We start from the raw sequence: 7,286 nt of genomic DNA, 5'->3' as shown, positions 1-7,286 counted from the left end.
GGGTGCATTGGCTTACCTCTGTAATCCAGCACTTTAGGAGGCTGAGGCAGGAGGATCGCCTGAGCCCAGGAGTTTGAGACCAGCCTGGGCAACATGGTGAGATCCTGTCTCTACAAAAAATTTTAAAACTTAGCCAAGCGCGGTGGCATGTGCCTATGGTCTCAGCTCCTCAGGAGGCTGAGGAAGGAGGATTGCTTGAGCCCAGGAGTTTGAGGCTGCAGTGAATTGTGATCACGCTTCTGCACTCCAGCCTGGGTGATAGAGCAAGACCCTGTCTCAATAAATAAATAAATAAATAAGTAAGTAAAATATTTAAATAAAAACATTTGCAACTGGTATGAGATATTTCAGTAATTGGGGTATAATTACAGTCACATATTTTTGTTGTTATTAAATGAACCACTCAAGCCATTTCTTCTAATCAGCATGAAGTCCAGAATCTCTCTCCTTGCTTCTTGATATGATTTTATCTTCCCTGTATTTATTCTCACCACTTATCCAAGAGCTCCAGGGCTTTGTCAGTCACTCTTGCTTTACAGGGATGCCCAATCTTTTGGCTTCCCCGGTCCACATTGAAATAAGACTTTGTCTTGGGCCACACGTAAAATACACGAACACTAACGATAGTTGATGAGCAAAAAAAAAGAAAAAAAGAAAAAACATGTTTATAATGTTTTGAGAAAGTTTACAAATTTGTGTCAGGCCACATTCAAAACTGTCCTGAGCGGCGGGCTGGACAAGCTTGCTTTAAAATATCAATCAGGGCCATCTCCTCCAAGGCCAAGTGCAATTGCCCCCAACTACCACCAGAGGTCACTGTGGAAGAATGATCTCATACAGGTCTAGAGACACTTCCCACCACAGCCAAGGCTATGCTGGTGCTGGCCTAGATCACCGCACAGTGGGGAGCTGCGGTTATATTTCCCTTAGTTCACAAGTACACATGTTCAACTGTTGTTACTCAGGTCTATACACTGTGTCAGGGGAACCAGGTGCTGAGACCCTTCCAGACTCATTTACACACTGAGCTTCAACTAGATCTCCCTGAGCAATCTACCTGGCCCCTTCTCTCCAGTCCATGAACCCTGGTGAGTGCCACCACTCTCTGCCTTGTTTATTCCCCTCATCAAATGTTTCTAGGATCATAGTTACCATCTTGTTCCCTTTCGGCCGTGTGGATCTACAGGATCCATTTGCAGATTGGTCTACACCTTCTCAGGTCCCTACATAATAAAGAGAGATAGCTGCTATTTCTCAAAAAGTGTCTCCAACAGTATCCATCCCTCTTCCTGACAACACACACACAAAGTCCTTGTTACAACCTCAGGAAAATGACTGCCTCTCATAAAAGAAAATGTGGTTGTCCTTCACAGAGAAGGGCCACCGTTTTTTTGTTTTTGTTTTTGTTTTCCCCTAAATGATTGCTGTTGTATCTGGCCAGATGCTCAGTCTTAGGTGCTAAAAACACAAAACAAGCAAACAAAACATTGCCCTGGAGAAGCTTAAAATCCAGAGAAGTCAAGAAACTCCCAGACCACTCCAGGCAGGAAGGAATTGCCCCGTTTGATTAATTCTCATCCCATCAGACATGCTTCCAAGGAGACCAAGAAATCCTAAGTACCAAGGACCATGAGAAGAAGATGGCTGAGGAGGCATATGAACAAAAGGAACCTTGAACAAGCAGACCTCTATCATTGCCCTATGGGCTCTTTCTACCTGCTGCACAGACAAAACCAATTCACTGAGACCATGATACTGCAGTAGAGAAAGAGTTTAATTAATGCAGAGCTAGCTAAGCAGAAGAATGGGAGTTATACCTCAAATCAATCTCCCCAGGAACTTAGAAGCTAGGATTTTCATGGATAATTAGATGGACAGGGGGCTAGGGAATGGATGCTGCTGATTGGCTGGGGATGAACTCATAAGGATTCAGTCCTCATGTGCTGAGTCTGCCTCAGTGGGGGCCACAGGACCAGTTGAGTCATGAGTCCCAGATATGGGTGGAGTCATTTGGCTGTCAGAATGCAAAAATCTTGAAAACATTTCAAAGAGCAATCTGAGGCTCCACAATGGTGACATTATCTATAGAAGCAACTGAGGAAGTCACAGATCTGGTGACCTTTGGCCACATGACTCCTGAGCAGCAAGGGATTATAGAAAGGCAAGCTAGGAGACAATGACTAGTAATCCTTTAGCTATATCTACATCTTTGCAGAATTCAGGCCCCTCCCATAATCCTACTCTTGTGGGTTTCATTAGGCTTACAAAGGAAATTTCAGTCCCTCAGCAAGCAGGGGATTCATTTTAGGGAGGAATTATTATCATCCATGCTTCAAAGTTAAATATAAACTAAATTGCTCCTATGGTTAGCTTGGCCTATGCCCAGCCTGTGAGACTAGAAGGAAGATGGGGTCAACCATGCTAGACTTCTCCCACTCTTGTAATCTTTGCAAAGGCAGTTTCAACCCCACCCCAGCCACCCCATCAGGAGATATAGCCCTTCATGCAGTTTTAGGGAGGAATGAGGCCCATGAGTTAGCTGTGGGTAGGCCAGGAGAAAAGCCAATTTCAGAATCCATCTACCTTTACCATCCCTCGCACATTGTGAGTAAATGCAGAACTAAGGAAGTGAAGTGAGTGATATCAAGGACAAACATTCCCTCACCTTCTAGTTAATTCCTTTTGACAACACAAGGCCTGAGGCAGTTCAGCCTTAAACTGTGTTCAATGCCTTTGCTTTATTTCCAGGGAAATGCAGCAAGGATGTTGCCATGATGTGCGTACTCAGGATGTGGGGAAATGCAAGGAGGAGGGGTTCGAAGGCTTTGCATAAATAAATCAAATGAGGTTGAGCAACTGTTGAAATATGAGGAAATTGCTTCCAGCAGTTTAAAGTCTTGGCTTGACTCATAATTTAACCTTGAATATAGTTTTCAAAAATCATTAAATCCCCAAAGCCTTCATCTCTAGCAGTGATTAGCCATGATGCAGTAAGCAGAAAGTTAATATATTTATTTATGAGAAGCTATGTAATGCACGACAAATCTATTCATTCAGCACTTGTGTAGTGAACACTGACTGATTGCTTTCTCAGTTACTAGCACTGTGCTAAGTGCTGAGAGGTAGGATAGTGAACAAACACAGCCTCCTTCCCCCCAAGGAGCTTACAATCTAATAGCAGGAGGGGACAAGGAGTCAAAATTTATGGAATACTGCTGCATGCCAGAAATTCTGCTAGGAATTTTTCACACATTAACCCCTGCAAGAACCATGCAATTTTCCCTGTATTATATATTAGTCAAGTGGTGCAGCTGTCTGGGGTAAATACCCAGGGTTCATCATCTCACGCCAAGAAGATGATGGACACGGGCACACACAAGGAGTGAGTTTAGGAGTGGAGATTTAATAGGCAAAAGAAAGAGAAAAGAGAACAGCTCTCTCTCTTGTGAGAGAGAGGGCTGCTTGAATGGGAATTCTGGCCCATGGTTGAGTGCACTAGATTTTATAGACAGGCTTGAGGAAGCAGTGTCTGATTTACATAGGGCCCACAGATTGGTTGGACCAGGTGTGGTGTTTACATAGCACGTGGGGAACACTGGCCACCCCACCCTAATCTTATGCAAATGGGCCTTTCACTTGGCTGGCGCCATGTTGTCTGCTCCTTACTGTACACATGGCTGGCAAAGAGAAGGGAACACGGAGCCACCATTTTGAACATTCCTAGTCCCAGGTAGCCTTCACTCATGCAAGCTTCCAGCTTGCTTGTCTATGTCTGCCTCTCAATTTTACAAGTTGCTGTTTGTTAGAAAAGAAAATGATTTTGGGGCTACTTTTCCTTAAAAAAGGAAAACCTTACCAAGGACTTCCATATCCTCACTATCTGCCTAAATAATTTCTTCTTAAGTCCTATATCATTAGTAAACTCAGGCACTGAGAGGTTAAATAATTTACCCAATGCCACCTGGTTACAACTGGAAGATCCAGACTTCAAACCATGGTCTGTTTAATTCCAAAATCTGTGCACTTCTTATCACTTTCTTCAAGGACAGAGCCAAACAGGAACAGAGGCTGCCCAACTCCCTTCTGTACTGAGCTCTGTTTTCCTGGTTTGCCATCTGTGTAACAAAATGGTGAGTGCAAATGTTAGTCGGGCCTAAGCAAGTCATGGTCCTCTTCCTAACAAAGTGAAGAGTTTTATTTTAATTTAGAGTTATATTAAGAAAACTAAAGAGATGGGATGAGAAGGTAAGAACTCCCTCTTAAGGATAATAGGAAGGAAATAATGTGTTAACAACATCAATAGTTACTACAGTGCTCGCTGTGCACCAAGCACATGCTAGGAGTAGGGCATGAATGGCTTAAAATTCTCAAACAACCCCATGGGGTAGATACGGTTATCATCCTCACTTTACAGACGAGAAAAGTGAGATGTGGAAAAGATAAGAACTTGCTCAAGGTTACACAGCTGGTTAGTGGAAGAGCTGGATTTGACTCCAGGGTCTAGAGTGTTAGAATGAGAAGCAGTCATTGTATTGATGGCAGTAAAGACAGATAGATAGATAGATAGATAGATAGATAGATAGATAGATAGATAGATGACAGATAGATGATAGATAATAGATAGATAGATAGATGATAGATAGATGATAGATAGATAATAGATAGATGATATATAGATGAAAGATAGATAGATAGATAGATAGATAGATAGATAGATAAATAGATGGATCATAATCTGAGTACAAAAGGACCTACCCTCCAGTCGAGCTTTGAGCCTGCTACTCTGGCAACATAAAGGCAAGTTGGTCCCTGTGGCAATGGTCGGCCAAGATTGACCCCAGCCCTTCTCCCAGGGAAGAAGGTCTTGCATCTGTGGTCATCTCTAGATAGTTATTGTGTATCTGGGAACTCATGGCTCTGCTGCTTCTTTGGTGACCCAGCACCCTGATCCTACTTACCTGACCTGTAGCAGAGAAGAAAGCAACTCCTATGCAGGGCTCTCAAAACTTGCCTTCTGAATGTGCGTCACTGAATGGGACCTTGGTAGGGCTGTCCCCTTATTGGTTCTTGGGACATTTCACCAAGAGTGGGAGTGGGTGGGGAAGGGCAAAACTTCAGTGTTACAGGGTATTCTTTCTCTTCCAAGATAAACGCAGTTAAACCTGAATGGGTTGATTGCAGACGCTCTGAAGCCAAACTCTTGCTTACCTCACTTCCTAGCTTGTGTCATCTCACCCCGTAAGTCTTAAAATACTGGATCGCTGCCCATAGTAAAACAGCTAACACTATTTACAGAGCAATAACATAATTAGCATCCAAACCTTAGATACTTTGCAAATGTAAAGGGAGCCATTCAACAATTACCCTGGAGAAACAGGCAAAAACAGGACTATCCTAGACATATCAGATATAAAGTCACCCTGCTTCTATAGGACCATCTACATGACAGGCATGAAGTGTCACACAAGTATGAACCCATTTAATCCTCATGGCAGCCTTTTTTATGTAGGAAGAATTATCATCATTTCTATGTTACTAATGAAGGAACTGACAGTCAAAATCACATAGCCAGAAAGCAGACATTGCTGTTAACCTCTGTGTTATATTTTCCATCCCCCTCAAACCAGTCATCCCCCAGCAAAAGAAAGGTATGCCTTTTCCTCTGGTCCAAAGCTTGCCTTCTGACAGAAGCTTGGAGAAGGCGGCAAAGGAAGAAAAGTGTGGGCAGAGAAGAGGGCAGCCAAGCCTATGATAGGAAGAAGGGCCACAGGATCTTTCTAGTGCCAATCTTCAGTCGCATCACACATCTTTATGACTTCAGATGGGCATCTGGGGCCTTGAGGTCACAAAATGAATAATGATCCTTACATTCCTGCATCTGCTTTTGGGGCTCGCCTTGTTAAAACCACAGGTAAGGACAACATGGGAAGATTTATAGTTCTCAGTCTGTGTACCTACCTGCCCCACCTGATGGCCCTCCCATCTCTCCTCAAGCAATTGTTCAATGACACCCATGCAGCCTCCCAGTTGCCATGGAAATGGCAAGAATGCCTCTAATAGGAAGTAAGAATGGAAGAAGATGATTGTACAGATTCCTCAAGCAATTCCTGAGCAAATTCTCCAATTACCCTTCGCATCCACAGTCAAGGATTTCTCTGGGTTACAGGAACAGCACTGAGGCTTTCAACATCCTCACCCTGGCAAGCTGGTTGCCTCCTTTTGCCCAGCAGTGCCACAGCACTACTATGCACAGCAACTCAGCTCCCTTCTTTCAGCTGGATTCCTTTTGTGAGACTGTAATTCTGAAACACCCAGTGAAACTGGAACAGGAACAAGAAAGGGGATTCTTCTGTGATTACCCCAAATCATTTATTGTCTGCAGAAAACTTACATTGGTGCATCCATGGGCAGGGCATGAAGAGAGAGTCCACAGGGGAGCTTGACCCTCTCATCTTCCCAGAGATCTAAAGAGCAGGTGTGGTGAGGACCATCACTGAGGTCAATCAGAAATACCTGCTTGCTCCTGCCTTCATGAGAGATGACTCTATTTAGCCACACAGACACATCCTTTTTCTACCTAGGCCTATCAACCTAATAGGAAATGGAGGCTCTGAAGACTAGTTTTACAAGGGGGTAAAGGAAAGTCTAGGAGGAAAATGGGGAGGAGAGTGGAGAAGTTGGGCACCAAGACAGCAGAAGTGTTGAAAATGTTTGGGACTAGATGGGAGACAGCCAAGGTCGGGGCGCTGGTGGCGGCAGATGGGAGAAGAGGGTACAGAGCAACTGGGCATCTGAAGGCCTATCCAGCCCTGGGGTGCCCACTCCTGTGTTGTCAAGCAGCTCATTCCCTTCCTCAGACCTCGGATTTTGCCTCCATGGAGATCTCTTCCATCTCCGACATTTAATGTTCTAGAGATAGAGTGAAAAGACACAGGAAGTTGAAGCAGTATCAGAAAGTTTCAGAAATGCCCGCAGAGCAGCAGAGACTTGGGCTCCAGAAAACACAATGCAAGGACACTTCTTCCCACGATTTTCTAAGGACCAGATGTGCCTCTTCTTATACTGGGTATTAATCCCAAACTCCCTTATCATACATTTAAACTGTTTGCCTAACTGTCCAGCTCTTAATTAGGCATGTAACTGGGGAATCAGGGACAATATACAAATGAGCAAACAATCCCCAAACTTTATTTCTGTTATTGCCTACAACTTCCTCCCACAGGCATTAAGTAGCCAAGCTGAATTTTTTGCCCTACAGTCATTTCCTTTTCCACTTCATTTTCTAA

Source organism: Pan paniscus, chromosome 19 (assembly GCF_029289425.2).
Source record: "Pan paniscus chromosome 19, NHGRI_mPanPan1-v2.0_pri, whole genome shotgun sequence".
Classification (NCBI taxonomy): domain Eukaryota; kingdom Metazoa; phylum Chordata; class Mammalia; order Primates; family Hominidae; genus Pan; species Pan paniscus.
This window is presented reverse-complemented; position numbering follows the sequence as displayed.